Below are 18,132 nucleotides of genomic sequence, written 5' to 3'. Positions count from 1 at the left end.
ACTTTACGTACGTACCCCAACCAGAAGCCATGGATTACAGGCAACATTCGCACTGAGCTAAAGGGTAGAGCTGCCACTTTCCAGGAGCGGGACTCCTGCTATGCCTTCCGACGAAACATCAAACAGGCAAAGCGTCAATACAGGACTAAGATCGAATCGTACTACACTGGCTCCGACGCTTGTTGGATGTGGCAGTGCTTGCAAACTATTACAGACTACAAAGGGAAGCACCGCCGAGAGCTGCCCAGTGACACGAGCCTACCAGACGAGCTAAATAACTTCTATGCTTGCTTCGAGGCAAGTAACATTGAAACATGCATGAGAACATCAGTTGTTCCGGACGACTGTGTGATCACGCTCTCCACAGCCGATGTGAGTAAGACCTTAAAACAGGGCAACATTCACAGCAGGACCAGACGGATTACCAGGACGTGTACTCTGAGCATGCACTGACCAACTGGAAAGTGTCTTCACTGACATTTTCAACCTCTCCCTGTCTGAGTCTGGACTTCCTGACGGGATGCCCCCAGGTGGTAAGGGTAGGTATCAACACATCCGCCACGTTGATCCTCAACACGGGGGCTCCTCAGGGGTGCATGCTCAGTGCCCTCCTGTACTCCCTGTTCACTCATGACTGCACGGCCAAGCACGACTCCAACAGCATCATTAAGTTTGCTGATAACACAACAGTGGTAGGCCTGATCACCGACAACGATGAGACAGCCTTTAGGGAGGAGGTCAGAGACCTGACCGTGTGGTGTAAGGACAACCTCTCCCTCAATGTGATTAAGACAAAGGTGATGATTGTGGACTACGGGAAAAGGAGGACCTGTAGTGGAGCAGGTTGATAGCTTTAAGTGCCTTGGCGTCCACATCCCCAACAAACTAACATGGTCCAAGCACAACAAGACAGTCGTGAAGAGGGCACAACAAAACCTATTTCCCTTCAGGAGACTAAAAAGATTTGGCATGGGTCCTCAGATCCTCAAAAGATTTTACAGCTGCACCATCGAGAGCATCCTGACGGGTTGCCTGTTATGGCAACTGCTCTGCCTCCGACTGCAAAACACTACAGAGGGTAGTGCGTACAGTGCAGTACATCACCGGGGCCAAGCTTCCTGACATCCAGGACCTCTATACCAGGCAGGGTCAGAGGAAGGCCCTAAAAATTGTTAAAGACTCCAGCCACCCTAGTAATAGACTTTTCTCTCTGCTACCGCATGGAAAGCATCAAGTCTAGGTCCAAGAGGCTCCTAAATAGCTTCTACCCCCAAGCCATAAGACTCCTGAACAGCTTATCAAATGGCTTCCCAGAATCTTACTTTTTTGTTGTTGTATTTTCTTGAAACTGCATTGTTGGTTAAGGGCTTGTAATTAAGCATTTCACTGTAAGGTCTACACCTGTTGTATTCGGCACATTTGACAAATACAATTTGATTTGATTTGCTGTTACCTCCAAGCATTTATTCAAGTTGGATAATCTTTGGATGTCGACAGCAGTCACACCATTGGAAGACATAGCTTGGACTGTAGCCTACAAAAGCCTGTTCCTGCTCTTTTCCCGTGATCCATCAAACACATGTGTTGTGTCATCATAGTGGTCTCTGACTTCTGGTCACACTCAAAGTTATTTTTCGCCACCATCAAAACAAATCAAATCAAATGTATTTATATAGCCCTTCGTACATCAGCTGATATCTCAAAGTGCTGTACAGAAACCCAGCCTAAAACCCCAAACAGCAAGCAATGCAGGTGTAGAAGCACGGTGGCTAGGAAAAACTCCCTAGAAAGGCCAAAACCTAGGAAGAAACCTAGAGAGGAACCAGGCTATGTGGGGTGGCCAGTCCTCTTCTGGCTGTGCCGGGTGGAGATTATAACAGAACATGGCCAAGATGTTCAAATGTTCATAAATGACCAGCATGGTCGAATAATAATAAGGCAGAACAGTTGAAACTGGAGCAGCAGCACGGTCAGGTGGACTGGGGACAGCAAGGAGTCATCATGTCAGGTAGTCCTGGGGCCATCCTTTCTGAATTTAAAATGAATCCTCAAAGTAATCATCTAGTTTTTCAAAAGTATCTGTAATCTGATTTGAATATTTTTGCTGGTAACGTAACGGATTACAGTTTTTTGTAATGCCTTGCATGTAACGTATTTGTCACTTTCTGACCTTTATTTCTGTTGTTTTTGTCATTATTTAGTATGGTCAGGGCGTGAATTGGGGTGGGCAGTCTATGTTTGTTTTTCTATGATTTGGGGATTTCTATGTTTCGGCCTGGTATGGTTCTCAATCAGAGGCAGGTGTCATTAGTTGTCTCTGATTGAGAATCATACTTAGGTAGCCTGGGTTGCACTGTTTGTTTGTGGGTGATTGTCTATGTTAGTTGCTTGTGTCAGCACAGGTCTCATTTATAGCTTCACGGTCGTTATTTGTTTATTGTTTTTGTATTCAGTGTTCAGTACTTTCTTTAATTAAATATTCATCATGAACACATACCACGCTGCATTTTGGTCCTCCGATCCTTCTCGCCTATCCTCTTCAGATGAAGAGGAGGACGACCGTGACAGTATTACATGTAATCCGTTACTCCCCGACCCTGTATGCAGATGACTCAAGATTATACACGTCATCTACTACAGCAACTGAAAAGACTGCAACACTTAACAAAGAGCTGCAGTTAGTTTCTGAATGGGTAGTAAGGAATAAATTTGTCCTAAATATTTCCTAAACTTAAAGCATTGTATTTGGGACAAGTCATTCACTAAACCCTAAACCTCAAATACACCTCGTAATGAATAATATGGAAATTGAGCAAGTTGACGTCAAAACATATTGATACAACATATTGATACAAAGATGGGGAGAAGTCCATCCATAATAGAGCACTACTCTGCCTTCTTAACAACACTATCAAAAAAGCAAGTCCTACAGGCCCTAGTTTTGTTACACCTAGACTACTGTTCAGTAGTGTGTCAAATGCCACAAAGAGGAACTTAGGAAAATTGCAGTTGGCTCAGAACAGGGCAGCACAGCTGGCCATTAAAAGTACACAGAGAGCTAACATTAATGACATGCATGTCAATCTCTCATGGCTCAGAGATTGACTTCATCACTACTTGTTTTTGTAAGAGGTGTTGACAAGCTGAATGTACCAAGCTGTGTTTAAAATACTTGCATACAGCTCGGACACCCATGTACACCCCACAACACATGCCACCAGAGGTATATTCACAGTCCCCAAGTCCAGAACAGAATACGGGAGGCACACAGGACTACATAGAGCCATGACCACATGGAACCCTATTTCACATCAAGTAACAGATGTAAGCAGTATTAGATGGGGACTGTGAAGAGACACACGCAAAGGCACAGACACACACACATACGCATACATTGTGATATTGTTGTATATTTTGTTTTATATGTATTGTAAGTGCTTTAATATGTTTGAACCCCAGGAAGAGTAGTTGCTGCCTTGTTAGCAGCTAATGGGGATCCCTAATAAATACAAACACAAATACAAAAGTGACTAGTGTTCCATTATTAAAGTGACCAGTGATTCCATGTCTATGTACAGTATGTAGGGCAGCAGCCTGTAAGGTACAGGATTGAGTAACCGTGTGCTAGTAATGGCTATTTAACAGTCTGATGACCTTGAGATAGAAGCTGTTTTTCCTTCGTTTTGTTGACATTGAGGGAGAAGTTATTTTCCTTGCACCACTCTGCCAGGTCCCTCACCTCCTCCCTGTATGCTGTCTCATCAATGTTGATAATCAGGCCTACTATGGTTGTGTCATATAAAAAAGAGAATTCTCTTGGGAGGTAAGACGGTCAGCATTTGATTGTGAGGTATTCTAGGTCGGGTGAACAAAAGGACTTGAGTTTCTGTACATTATCACAATCACACCATGAGTGGTTAGTCCTGAAAAATACACCACCTCTTCTTCCCGGAGAGTTCTTTATTCCTGTCTGCGGGATGTACTGAGAACTCAGCTGGTTGTCTGGACGTAGACAGTATATACGGAGAGAGCCATGATTCCGTGAAACAGAGTATGTTACAGCCCCTGAGGTCTCCCTGGAAGGAGATCTTCGCCCTGAGCTCATCTACTTTACTGAACATTAGCGATTAATATACTGAAAAGCGGAGGATGGTGTGCCTGCCTCCTGAGTTGGACTAGAAGTCCACTCCGAATACCTCTTCTCCTCTTCTTCTTGGAACAGCCTCTGGAATAAGTTAAACTGCTCTTGGGGGTGCGAACAAAGGATCCAATTTGGAAAAGTTGTAATTCTGGTCCTAATGCTGGTGAGTTACCGCCGCTCTGATATCCAAAAGTTATTTCTGCCTGTAAGTAATAACACAAAAAAAACGTTCTGGGCTAATAATGTACAAAATAACACAAAAAAATCAAAATCCTTCAAAGTTGCTTAGGAGCTAGAAGCATCTGGAGCTTGCTTCGAAGCTTAGCATCTGCCTGAAGCTCAGTCAGTTAGTCAGTCAGTGAGCCAGAGTCTACTGTGAGAACACATACTGGGAATGGCAGTGTGATTCTGTGGGAACTGACCATGTTTGAGGAAGAATACTGTGCCTATTTAAACAGTAATCCTAATGGTATGAACTGTTGTCTTTACTGTCGTTGGGTTGGGGCAGGGCAGACAATCAAACAGATAAGGATGACATGGGGTGGCAGGAGATGGGATAAACAGACAGGAGCCAGGACTGCATTACACAACACTACACCGTCCTGCACTGTCCTCATTATGCATCACTGGACTAACTGCTACTAAACATTCCTCTGAGGAACTCAGCAGTGCAGAGACTGCATTGGTAGACAAGGGAGTTGCAGTTGGTTTGATGGCAGAATCATATAAAGTGTTATCTTTTTCATTCCTTTAGACTTCACACTGCCTTCTCCCACCTGGGAAAGAGGTGAAATATACCTAAATGAAAAATCACAGTGTGTGTGTGTGTGTGTGTGTGTTTTATTTTTAATTTAACCTTTATTTAACCAGGTAGGCTAGTTGAGAATAAGTTCTCATTTGCAACTGCGACCTGGCCAAGATAAAGCAAAGCAGTGTGACACAGACAACAACACAGAGTTACACATGGAATAAACAAAACATAGTCAATAATACAGTAAAACAAAATAAAACAAAACGTCTATATACAGTGAGTGCAAATGAGGTAAGATAAGGGAGTTAAGGCAAGAAATAGGCCTTGACGGTGCAGTAATTACAATATAGCAGTTAAACACTGGAATGGTAGATGTGCAGAGGATGAATGTGCAAGTAGAGATACTGGGGTGCAAAGGAGCAAAATAAATAAATACAGTATGGGGATGAGGTAGTTTGATGGGCTGTTTACAGATAGGCTATGTACAGGTGCAGTGATCTGTGAGCTGCTCTAACAGCTGGTGCTTAAAGTTAGTGAGGGAGATATGAGTCTCCAGCTTCAGAGATGTTTGCAGTTCGTTGCAGTCATTGGCAGCAGAGAACTGTAAGGAAAGACGACCAAAGGAGGAATTGGCTTTGGGGGTGACCAGTGAGATATTCCTGGTGGAGCATGTGCTATGAGTGGGTGCTGCTATGGTGACCAGTGAGCTGAGACAAAGCTTTCCTACACGGCTCACATTGGGTGCCCGCTGTAGATTATGGGATCTCCCACACAGAGCCTCTGTTTCCTGGTGTCTTCCTCTTTGCCTTTCATTGGGTTCATCCAGCCTTTAATGTGGTTGGTATAGTAGTCTGTCTGTTTGGTATGGCCGTGGCCGCCCGATTGTTATCAGGGTTGGGTAGGTTACTTTCTATATGTAATACGTTACAGTCACAAGTTACCTGTCCAAAAATGTAATCAGTAACATAACTTTTGGATTACCCAAACTCAGTAACATAACCTGATTACTTTCATTTACTTTTGGATTGCTTTCCCATTAAGAGGCATTAGAAGAAGACAAAATGGATCCATCAAATGTATTTGGTTTGTGTTACTGTAATTTAATTATGCCAATGTGTTTTCATTAATTGAAAACCCTTAATCTACATGACGTAATTTCATTGCTTAACAGAATCCCCTCCTCTCGACCGGGACAAAGTGAGGTTAATAGTTCATTCTAACTTACTAACACACACACAGGTCACACAACATAACTGAATTAACTTTTGACCGATCAACATTATCGATCACCACTTAGCTGACAGTTCTAATTAACAGAGAACCTAGGAATGCACTCAGCCTTATATAAAACACCCCAGAGCTCAGTTTTGTCGGTTCAACCATAGGTTAACTACCTTATCTGCTTACTTAATCCACAACCCATTAGTTTCTGCCTAGTTGGAATGGTGTTCATTAACTTTAGTTACTCCTTGTCCGTGTCACACAATCCCTTCTTATGAACTCATATTGTTAATCAGATATAATAAACAGAGTATAAGTTTACTTAGTTACAGTTCCATTTAAAATGATTTGTTCAGTCATTTAATCATAATTTTCCCAACAGTTTGTCATCTTAGACGTCTCTGACTTGTGGTCGGACTCGCTCAGGTGGAACAAACTTAAACTTGCGCCTTTCCTCCAACGCTGAATTGAATGTCATTGAGAAAACATGTATTATTTTCTGCAAACATCCTTTCTGAATTTAAAAGTAATCCAAGGAGTATTCATCAAGTTGTTTCAAAAGTATCTGTAATCTGATTACAATATTTTTGCTGGTAACTTATAACTGATTCCTTGGAGTCCACATCACCAACAAACTAACATGGTCCAAGCACAAGTCGTGAAGAGGGCAAGACAAAACCTATTCCCCTCCAGGAGACTGAAAAGATTTGGCATGGGTCCTCAGATCTTCAAAAGGTTTTACAGTTGGACCATTGAGAGCATCCTGACGGGTTGCATCAGCGCCTGGTATGGCAACTGCTCGGCCTCGAACCGCAAGGCACTACAGAGGGTAGTGGGTATGGCCCAGTACATCACCGGGGCCAAGCTTCCTGACATCCAGGACCTCTATACCAGGTGGTGTTAGAGGAAGGCCCTAAAAATTGTCAAAGACTCCAGCCACCCTAGTCTTAGACCTCTCTCTGTTACCACTTGGCAAGCAGTACCGGAGCATCAAGTGTAGGTCCAAGAGGCTTCTAAACAGCTTCTACCCCCAAGCCGTAAGACTCCTGAACAGCTAATCAAATGGATATCCAGACTATTTGCATTTCACCCAACCCCTGTATTGCCCCCAACCCCTACACTGCTTCTATTCTCTGTTATCTACACATAGCCACTTAAATAACTCTACCTACATAATTACCTCAATTACCTCGACACCGGTGCCCCTGCACATTGACACATTGACTCTGACCGGTACCCCCTGTATATAGCCCCGTTATTGTTATTTACAGCTGCTCTTTAACTATTCATTATTCTCATACTTTTTTTGTATTTTCTTAAAACAGCATTGTTGGATAAGGGCTTGAAAGTAAGCATGTATTCGGCGCATGTGACAAATAACATTTGATTTGAAATGAAAAACAAAAGTGTTGTGTACCGGGAATGGTGGTGACCACCGCTCGAACCTGTTGGTGGTACAGAAGGATGGTATTTACAGTATACCAGAGCCATTATGCAGCGATAGAAGTTCAAGTAATGCTACTGTAGTGTAATGCTACTGTAGTGATTGAGGGAGAGGAGTGGGACCAGGGCTGCTTGCCCTGGACCAGTTCAGTTTAAACACACTTGCCAATAGCTATATCACCAGTATCTTTGTGTAGACCTATCCTATTCTTTCTGTGCCATAAAGGTCCAGACCTCTTGGTAGATGTCAAGCAAGCATACAGGGATGCTACAGCGGGTTACTACTGTATGTGTCTCTGACATACATCCAGTGTCTCATTCCTGCCTTTGAACATTAAATATCTAGCTGGGTTAGCACACTAATTAGCTAACATTGTAGCTGGCATGAACAAGATAGCAAAGTGAGTTTCAGTAACGATGATGCCATGCATTTCTATCACAAGTTGCTGGGCTGACAGTTTGCATGAAATTACAAATGACTTGTCAGAAAAGGGTGACATCTTTACTATGGCAGGGTGGGTATAATTTGTGGAACGTTCCAACAGGAATCTGTTCCAAAAACTTTGTAAATAACAGGGTTGCCAACAAACAACAAATACAAAGTTGTATAGCTGCAGAATAAGATAGGAAGTGGGCTATTTAATTACGTTTTTCACTCACCACGTTTATTCTGAAAAATGTCTGTCCTCACTCTGGTTGCCTATGGACAAACATTAAGAATAAGCTATGTGTTGAGTTGAAGCCTATTCGGCAGCTAGTTAGCTAGGTGAATTGATCATGCTACTTTGAATGCATTGTTTGTTGGCAACCTTCAGTGGTGGAAAAAGTACTCAATTGTCATACTTGATCAAAAGTAAAGATACCTTAATAGAAAATGACTCAAGTAAAAGTCACCCAGTAAAATACTACTTGAGTAAAAGTCGAAAAGTATTTGGTTTTAATGTACAGTCGTGGCCAAAAGTTTTGAGAATGACACAAATATACATTTTCACAAAGTCTGCTGCCTCAGTTTGTATGATGGCAATTTGCATATACTCCAGAATTTATGAAGAGTGATCAGATGAATTGCAAATATTTGCAAAGTCCCGCAAATTAACTGAATCCCCCAAAAACATTTCCACTGCATTTCAGCCCTGCCACAAAAGGACCAGCTGACATCATGTCAGTGATTCTCTTGTTAACACAGGTGTGAGTGTTGACGAGGACAAGGCTGGAGATCACTCTGTCATACTGATTGAGTTCGATTAACAGACTGGAAAGTTCAAAAGGAGGGTGGTGCTTGGAATCATTGTTCTTCCTCTGTCAACCATGGTTACCTGCATGGAAACACGTGCCTGCATCATTGCTTTGCACAAAAAGGGCTTCACAGGCAAGGATATTGCTGCCAGTAAGATTGTACCTAAATCAACCATTTATCAGATAATCAAGAACTTCAAGGAGAGCGGTTCAATAGTTGTGAAGGCTTCAGGGTGCCCAAGAAAGTCCAGCAAGCGCCAAGACCGTCTCCTAAAGTTGATTCAGCTGCGGGATCGGGGCACCACCAGTACAGAGCTTGCTCAGGAATGGCAGCAGGCAGGTGTGAGTCCATCTGCACGCACAGTTCGGCAAAGACTTTTGGAGGATGGCCTGGTATCAAGAAGGGTAGCAAAGAAGCCACTTCTCTCCAGGAAAAAAATCAGGGACAGACTGATATTCTGCAAAAGGTACAGGGATTGGACTGTTGAGGACTGGGGTAAAGTTATTTTCTCTGATGAATCCCCTTTCCGATTGTTTGGGGCATCCGGAAAAAAAGCTTGTCTGGAGAAGACAAGGTGAGCGCTACCATCAGTCCTGTGTCATGCCAACAGTAAAGCATCCTGAGACCATTCATGTCTGGGGTTGCTTCTCTGCCAAGGGAGTGGGCTCACTCACAATTTTGCCTAAGAACACAGCCATGAATAAAGAATGGTACCAACACATCCCCCGAGAGCAACTTCTCCCAACCATCCAGGAACAGTTTGGTGACGAACAATGCCTTTTCCAGCATGATGGAGCACCTTGCCATAAGGCAAAAGTGATAACTAAGTGGCTCGGGGAACAAAACATCGATATTTTGGGTTCATGGCCAGGACACTCCCCCGACCTTAATCCCATTGAGAACTTGTGGTCAATCCTCAAGAGCCGGGTAAACAAACAAAACCCCACAAATTCTGACAAACTCCAAGCATTGATTATGCAAGAATGGGCTGCCATCAGTCAGGATGTGGCCTAGAAGTTAATTGACAGCATGCCAGGGCGGATTGGAGAGATCTTGAAAAATAATGGTCAACACTGCAAATATTGACTCTTTGCATCAACTTCATGTAATTGTCAATAAAAGCCTTTGACACGTATGAAATGCTTGTAATTATACTTCAGTATTCCATAGTAACATCTGACAAAATATCTAAAGACACTGAAGCAGCAAACTTTGTGGAAATTAATATTTGTGTCATTCTCAAAACTTTTGGCCATGACTGTACAATAATGAAATCACCAGGTCCCAACATACATGGCAAGTCAAGGAAAGTAATTGTCACTTGTCCACACTACAAACTGAAGTTAAATAAGAAAAACTTCAAAACAAATGTATGAAGAAAGCAAACACATTGCTTTGAAACAGTGTCCAAGGAAAGATTTTTGGCATGTGAGTGCATTGATGTGAGAAATTGTGTGTTTGCAGTCGAAAATACATTTTCTGGTCCAGCAACACCCATACATGTTGTGAACAATTCTTGGGCTAATTCAGTTCCAACTATGTTCAAAACTGTTATGCAATGCTGGAATATTAAAAAGCTGTTGAATTGTACTTTTTCTTTACTTTCACATACACAGTGTTCACAGAAACATTGCTCGGATCTTGTCCCCTGGACCTTGGAGGACTTTTGGTGTGGATGACGATCAGGTTATATATTCCTTTAAATTATTCTACTGAACTGTACCATTTGATTGTCATTCCTTTATGGAAAATTGCACCTTGTTCACACCACACGGCCTACCAAAGCAAGGTTTCTCAAACAACTGTGGGGTGTTTGTTGTGATGGTAAGATGCTATTCAGTATATTATATTAGTCCTATTTTCTGTTATAACATGTGAAAAGTTATTATTATTTCTGTGCTTGCAGCACAGCACAACATCAGTATCGCTCTAATCACAGTCATTAGACAGTTGAAGAAACTTGAGTGGACCTATGGAAATGCTCAGTAAGACATTATAACACTATTGCTCATATTTTTTCTTGTTTATTATTCTTGACACTTTTTGGGAACTATTTCCTACAGTCTTTACACTAAATACACAATTCATACATCAAACTCCTGCAGAGCTGGATGCTGATGTGACATGCTGTGACTTCTTGGGGGGGGGGGGGTGTCTTCTAAATCCTGAAATAATATTCCTTGTGGGGGGTGGTATTATTATTATGATTTACTATTATCATTATTATTGTTATCATAACTATCAAACTTAACAACCTACTCTTTCTTAACTTACAGTACACTCTGTACATTGCAATGGAAGCTCAGTGTGATTTCACTTAGGTGTGTATAAGTTATGAAATTATCATCACTAGTGGATACAATGTTTTTGGGATACTCATCCGATTGAGTGAATTTCTTTTTCAAAGGAAAACGTGCAGCAAATTAGGCGACAGTGGTGCCTAGTTCTCCTGCAGAACTTTCCAATACCCTAAGTCTTGAACATTATAAAAACTTTTCATTTGCATCCTTAAAATCACCCACGCACCAGGCTGTCTCTCCGTCTCCTCCCTCCAGGTTCTCCCGCCTGTCCGGCACCTCCAGAGTCTCCCTCCTGTCCGGAGCCGCCCGTCAGTCAGCAGCAGCCAGAGCCGCCCGTCAGTCAGGAGCTGCCAGAGCCACCCGTCAGTCAGGAGCTGCCAGAGCCGCCCGTCAGTCAGGAGCTGCCAGAGCCGCCCGTCAGTCAGGAGCTGCCAGAGCCGCCCGTCAGTCAGGAGCTGCCAGAGCCGCCCGTCAGTCAGGAGCTGCCAGAGCCGCCCTTCACTCCGGAGCGGCCAGAGTCGCCCTTCACTCCGGAGCGGCCAGAGTCTCCATTCACTCCGGAGCTGCCAGAGTCTCCCTTCACTTCGGCGCTGCCAGAGTCTCCTGCCTGTCCGGCGCTGCCAGAGTCTCCCGCCTGTCGGGCGCTGTGTTACAGGAATTAAATTGCTCTGTTTTAACACCCAATTAAAATTAAACACTCTGTCAATTCATAAGGATTTGTAAGACCCTTATTCTATAATAATGGACAGAGCCCAGTCTTAAAGTCAATCAGCAGAGTTTATTCACGAGAGTACTGAACACGATACACTTATGGTTATAAACTGAAAATGACGTCATTAGTTCCAGTACCAACCCGTCTCTTCTCCCACCCTGGTACAAAGGCAGTATCTCAAGCATTCCCACGTCGTCTCCCTACCAATTTAATATAATTTATGGCTGAGCCAAGGTCTTCCGGTGTAGATAAGCATTCTAGCCAGTCTGAAGATTTAGTTCATTCATTTCTACCAAGGAACAGACAGTCATTGTTCTAATCCTTGATTATATTTACACACATTATATTCAGTACTAGGATTAAGAAAGAAAATTCATACATATACAGTAACATAATAGTATTCTGATTAGTACATATACAGTAACATAATAGTATTCGGATTAGTACATACACAGTAACATAATAGTATTCTGATTAGTCAGTCCTGATTGAAATGTATACATAATTAGTCATCATTGATAAAAATTCCCTTAACATGCTGCCAGAGTCTTCCGCCTGTCCGGTGCTGCCAGAGTCTCCCACCTGTCCGGCACTGCCAGAGTCTCCCGCCTGTCCGGCGCTGTCAGAGTCTCCCGCCTGTCCGGCGCTGTCAGAGTCTCCCGTCTATTCGGGGCCGGCTGTAGGGGTCCCCAGTCCAGGGTCGGCGGCGAGGGTCGCCGCTCCAAAGGCGCCACCTAAGTGGGCCAAGACTAAGGTGGAGTGGGGTCCATGTCCCGTGCCAGAGTCGCCACCGCGGACAGATGCCCACCCAGACCCACCTCTATGGGTTTAGGTTTTGCGGCCGGAGTCCGCACCTTTGGGGGGGGGGGTACTGTTACGTCCTGACCTTAGTTCCTTTTTTATGTCCCTATTTTAGTTTGTTCAGGGTGTGAGTTGGGGTGGGCATTCTATGTTTGTTCTGTGTGTAATAGTTCTATGTGTTTGGCATGGTATGGTTCCCAATCAGAGGCAGTTGTCAATCGTTGTCTCTGATTGAGAACCATACTTAGGTAGCCTGTTCCCACCTGGTGTTTGTGGGTAGTTGTTTTCTGTTTTGTTTTTCTGCACCTAACAGGACTGTTTCGTTTTTGTTCATTCTCTGGTTATTTTGTTTTGTGTTCAGTTGAAATAAAAAAATCATGAACACTTACCATCCTGCACTTTGGTCCACACCTTCTTCATATGACGACCGTTACATGACCTGAATATATGTTCATATTGGATGTGTGTCATTCACTCACTAAGGTCTGAAGAAGAGAGGTTGAAAGATTGATAAAGGCGGCGTAAACAAAACACACTACAGGTAGGAGGTGTCATATGATGAGTGGTATAGTCATAAACCAATGTTTAAAGCCCCCCTCTCCAATATATTTCAGGATGATGTAGAAGACGTCCCCGTCCCCCCAAGAAGTCACAGCATGTCACATCAGCATCCAGCTCCAGCTATTAGCTAAAGTAAGGTGCATTCTTGTACACACATCCCTAGAGGTTCCCTTACATTACTTAATGACCACAATCTGTTTCCTTTCTGGACGATACTGAAAACAAAATGCACAGCGAACTTGGAGCTGTGAACTGGGTATGTAGTCTACTGTGTGTAATACTAAAGGCTTGATGCATGGCAAGATATAATAGATATCACTGAACACCCCTTTGGTAATAGGGGCTTTTGTTTGTATGGTGGTATTGTGAAAGTGGGGTGTAATTTGACTTGATCACCCAATGAGGGTGACTTGGAAGACCACATTACAACCCAGAACTACGGTTGTATGATGGCCTGGATGAAGAGGAAAATATTATCCTCAAGGGACCACTCATGTTACTGTAACGGCTCTCGTTTGTTGAATGAAGAGTGGACCAAGGCGCAGCGCGGTAGGCGTACATCGTCTTTTTATTGATGACACCAAAACGAAATAACAAAGACAAAAAAACGAAAGCAAACAGTTCTGTAAGGCTAAAAAACTAAACAGAAAACAAGATCCCACCAAAAATGGACCAAGCAGCGTGGCCAGGAGGAGTGGACATGGGAGGAAATCCTGGATGGAGAAGGACCCTGGACAAGGGCCGGAGAGTATCGCCGTCCAAGGAAGCAGATGGAGGCAGCAAAAGCGGAACGGCGACGACACAAGGAGTTAGATCAACAACGGAAGCCTGAGAGGCAGCTCCCAAAAAATCTTTGGGGAGGGGTCATACGGGGAGATTGGGGGAGATTGGCAGAGTCCGGGTTTAAACCTGAGCCAACTCCCCGTGCTTACCGTGGGGAGCGTGTGACCGGTCAGGCACCGTGTTATGCGGTGATGTGCACGCACGGTGTCTCCAGTGCGCATTCACAGCCCGGTGCACTCTGTGCTAGCTCCCCGCATTTGCCGTGCTGGCTCAGCGGTCCTGGTCTCCAATGCGTCTCCTCGGTCAAGGATATCCTGCACCAGCTCTACGCACGGTATCCCCAGTTCGCGAGCACAACCCAGTGCGGTGTGTTCCAGCTCCCTGCACTTTCCGTGCTACAGGGGGTATTAAGCCAGAACGCGTTGTGCCAGCTCTATGCTCCAGACCTCCAGTGCTCCTCCACGGCCCAGTATATCCTGCACCGGCTCTACGCACTATGCCTCCAGTGCGCCTTCATTGCCCAGTGCGTCCTGTGCCAGCTCTCCACACTCCCCAAGCTAAAGTGGGTATCCAGCCAGGATGCGTTGTGGCAGCTCCCTGCACCAGGTTTCTAGTACGTCTCCGCAGTCCGGTGAGACCTGTTCCGGCTCCACGTACGAAGCCTCCAGTGATGATCCATGGCCCGAAGCCTCCAGTGATGATCCATGGCACGAAGCCTCCAGTGATGATCCATGGCACGGTGCCATCCATGGCACGAAGCCTCCATTGATGATCCACGGCCCGGAGCCTGCAGTGATGATCCATGGCACAAAGCCTGCAGTGATGATCCAGGGAAAGAAGCCTCCAGCGACGGTCCCCAGTCCGGAGCCTCCAGCGACGGTCTCCAGTCCAGAGCCTGCAGTGACGGTCCCCAGTCCGGAGCCTGCAGCAACGGTCTCCAGTCTGGAGCCTCCAGCCACGGTCCCCAGTCCGGAGCCTCCAGCGACGGTCCCCAGTCCGGAGCCAGCAGCGACGGTTCCCAGTCCGGAGCCTCCAGCGAGGGTCCCAAGTCCGGAGCCTGCAGCGACGATCTACGGACCGGAGGTCCCGGCTATGATCCCTGCACCAGAGGCGCCACCGAAGTGGGGGGTGCCTCAAGCGGAGCGGGGTGTGCGTCCTGCACCGGAGCCCCCATCGAGAGTAGATGCCCACTCGGACCCTCCCCTATAGGTTCAGGTTTGCGTTTGGAGTCCACTCCTTTGGGGGGGGGGGGGGGGGGGGGGGTGTACTGTCACGCCTTGACCTTAGAGATCCTTATTATTCTCTATGTTTGGTTAGGTCAGGGTGTGGCAGTCTATGTTTTCTATTTCTTTGTTTTTGGCCGAGTGTGGTTCCCAATCAGAGGCAGCTGTCTGTCGTTGTCCGTGATTGGAGATCATATAATAGTTGTCATTTTCCTTTTGGGTTTTGTGGGATCTTGTTTTCTGTTGAGTTTCTTAGCCTTACAGAACTGTGCGCTTTCGTTTTTTGAGAGAGATTATGAGATGTTCTATGTGGAGGCAGTTGACAACAAGAAAAGTCTTTGCCTCTTTTGAGGAGCAGGAGTGAAGCCATTTTGGAAGAGTGGTCAAACCTGGTTTTTGTCTGCTGTGTTAATTATTTCAATTGATAATTGTGTTGTTTAGTGAAGATGACATAGAAGTCACCCGAGTCTCTGATCTCTTTACTGGAGCTGGTATAACTTAATTAATGTACAAAGCACATTCAGCTTGTCAGTATGGTATATTCAGCCTCCATTCTCATCAGGAAAGTAAATAGCATTATAAATCAGGATAGGTAGTAACACTATATATATGCTCAATTAAATAATATAATTAAAGTTATAACATTTATCAACACAATTTTAACAGGACATGACATACTGTTCACTGCAACAATATCAGTAGCTTGTCTCAAATATAGCATGAAGCAAAAAGTGTTAACACATCTGCTGGTACCACTTCATATAATATTTCTTATGATCTTCAAAAATGAAATATGTTTGTATTCAACATTTGCCTTGCGCAAATGTGTGTTTGTATTCAGTGTGTGGGACAAAAAAGTGGGAGGGGTCAAATGTTGAGCCCGGCCCCGAATTGCACACTGCAGTCAGGGGTATTTGGTCCTGTGTGCATTTACAGGTGATTTGAACACTTGTTATGATAATTTTACACTTGCTTTATTCAAGTGTCAAATATCACTTTTTGTACACGTGATTTTGTTTGTCTGTCCAGTGTACATTACAGGGGATTAGAACGCTTGTTAGGGTAACTTTTACACATGTTCATTACACTTGTCCAGTCTGCATTTATAGGTGATGTTAACGCTCTAACCCAGAGACTCTGTCTAGACCGCTCGCCAAGGCAACTAGGAGGCGCATCTACAGCGAGCCAGCTCCCTTCCCCATTGATATTGAGGAGAAGGCCAGAGAGGGCTGACAATGACCCAGGGAGGGGGGCCTGACCCCCTGAAAAGGGGTGCCTAACCCTGCCCATGGCCACCAGGGGGCCAAACCAGGGGGCCAAATGACATCATTTGAGTCAATTGGAGGTGTACCTGTGGATTTATTTCAAGGCCTACCTTCAAACTCAGTGGCCCTTTGCTTGACATCATGGGAAAATCAAACGAAATCAGCCAAGACCTCATAAAAAAATGGTAGACTTCCACAAGTCTGGTTCATCCTTGGGAGCAATTTCCAAACGCCTGAAGGTACCACGTTCATCTGTACAAACAATAGTACGCAAGTATAAACACCATGAAACCACACAACTGTCATACTACTCAGGAAAGAAATGCGTTCTGTGTCCTAGAGATGAACGTATTTTAGTGCGAAATGTGCAAATCAATTCCAGAACAGCCAAGGACCCTGTGAAGATGCTGGAGGAAACAGGTACAAAATGATCTATATCCACAGTAAAATTAGTCATATATGGACATAACCTGAAAGGCCGCTCAGCAAGGAAGAAGCCACTGCTCCAAAACCGCCATAAAAAAGCCAGACTACGGTTTGTAACTGCACATGGGGACAAAGATGGTACTTTTTGGAGAAATGTCCTCTGGTCTGATGAAACAAAAATAGAACTGTTTGGCCATAATGTTTGGAGGGAAAACGGGGAGGCTTGCAAGCCGAAGAACTCCATCCCAACCCTGAAGCACGTTGTGGGGGTGGGTGCCCTGCTGCAGGAGGGATTGGTGCACTTCACAAAATAGATGGCATCATGAGGGAGGAAAATTATGTGGATATATTGAAGCAGCATCTCAAGACATCAGTCAGGAAGTTAAAGCTTGGTCGCAAATGGGTCTTCCAAATGGACAATGACCCCAAGCATACTTCCAAAGTTGTGGCAAAATGGCCTAAGGACAACAAAGTCATGGTATTGGAGTGGCTATCACAAAGCCCTGACCTAAATCCTGTAGAAAATGTGTGGGCAGAGCTGAAAAAGCGTGTGCGAGCAAGGAGGCCTACAAACCTGACTCAGTTACACCAGCTTTGTCAGGAGGAATGGGACAAAATTCACCCAACTTATTGTAGGAAGCTTGTGGAAGGCTACCTGAAACGTTTGACTCAAGTCAAGCAATTTAAAGGCAATGCTACCAAATACTAATTGAGTGAATGTAAACTTCTGACCCACTGGGAATGTGATGAAAGAAATAAAAGCTGAAATACATAATTCTCTACTATCATTCTGACATCTCACATTCTTAAAATAAAGTGGTGATCCTAACTGACCTAAGATAGGGACTTTTTACTAGGATTAAATTGAGTTTAAACTGAGTTTAAATATATTTGGCTAAGGTGTATGTAAACTTCCGACTTCAACTGTATCTCTAGCCGAAACAGACGGATTTTGATGGGGATTTTTTTCTTATGTTAATTAGATTTCTGCGGTGCAAGACCATTGTAGGCCAAGGGTCTCTGTCAAATAAATTATGAATATTTAAATATTTTATTTGGATGGACAAGGTGTGGTAGCCTCCTAAGGCCCGCCCATAACGCCGGACTTGCATTGCCATGGTTATGAAGTGTACTGCACAAATGGAACGTAAAATCACAGAAAATATATGTTCTGGTGGAAGCTCCAGAGAAGTACTTGGGGTTACAAGATTTTACTGCAGAAGAGTAGCAATTTGTCCATCTTTTTGTATCACAAATTGTAATGGACT

The sequence above is a fragment of the Oncorhynchus kisutch genome, linkage group LG14 (genome assembly GCF_002021735.2).
Source record: "Oncorhynchus kisutch isolate 150728-3 linkage group LG14, Okis_V2, whole genome shotgun sequence".
Lineage (NCBI taxonomy): Eukaryota > Metazoa > Chordata > Actinopteri > Salmoniformes > Salmonidae > Oncorhynchus > Oncorhynchus kisutch.
Note: the sequence above shows the minus strand (reverse complement) of the source record.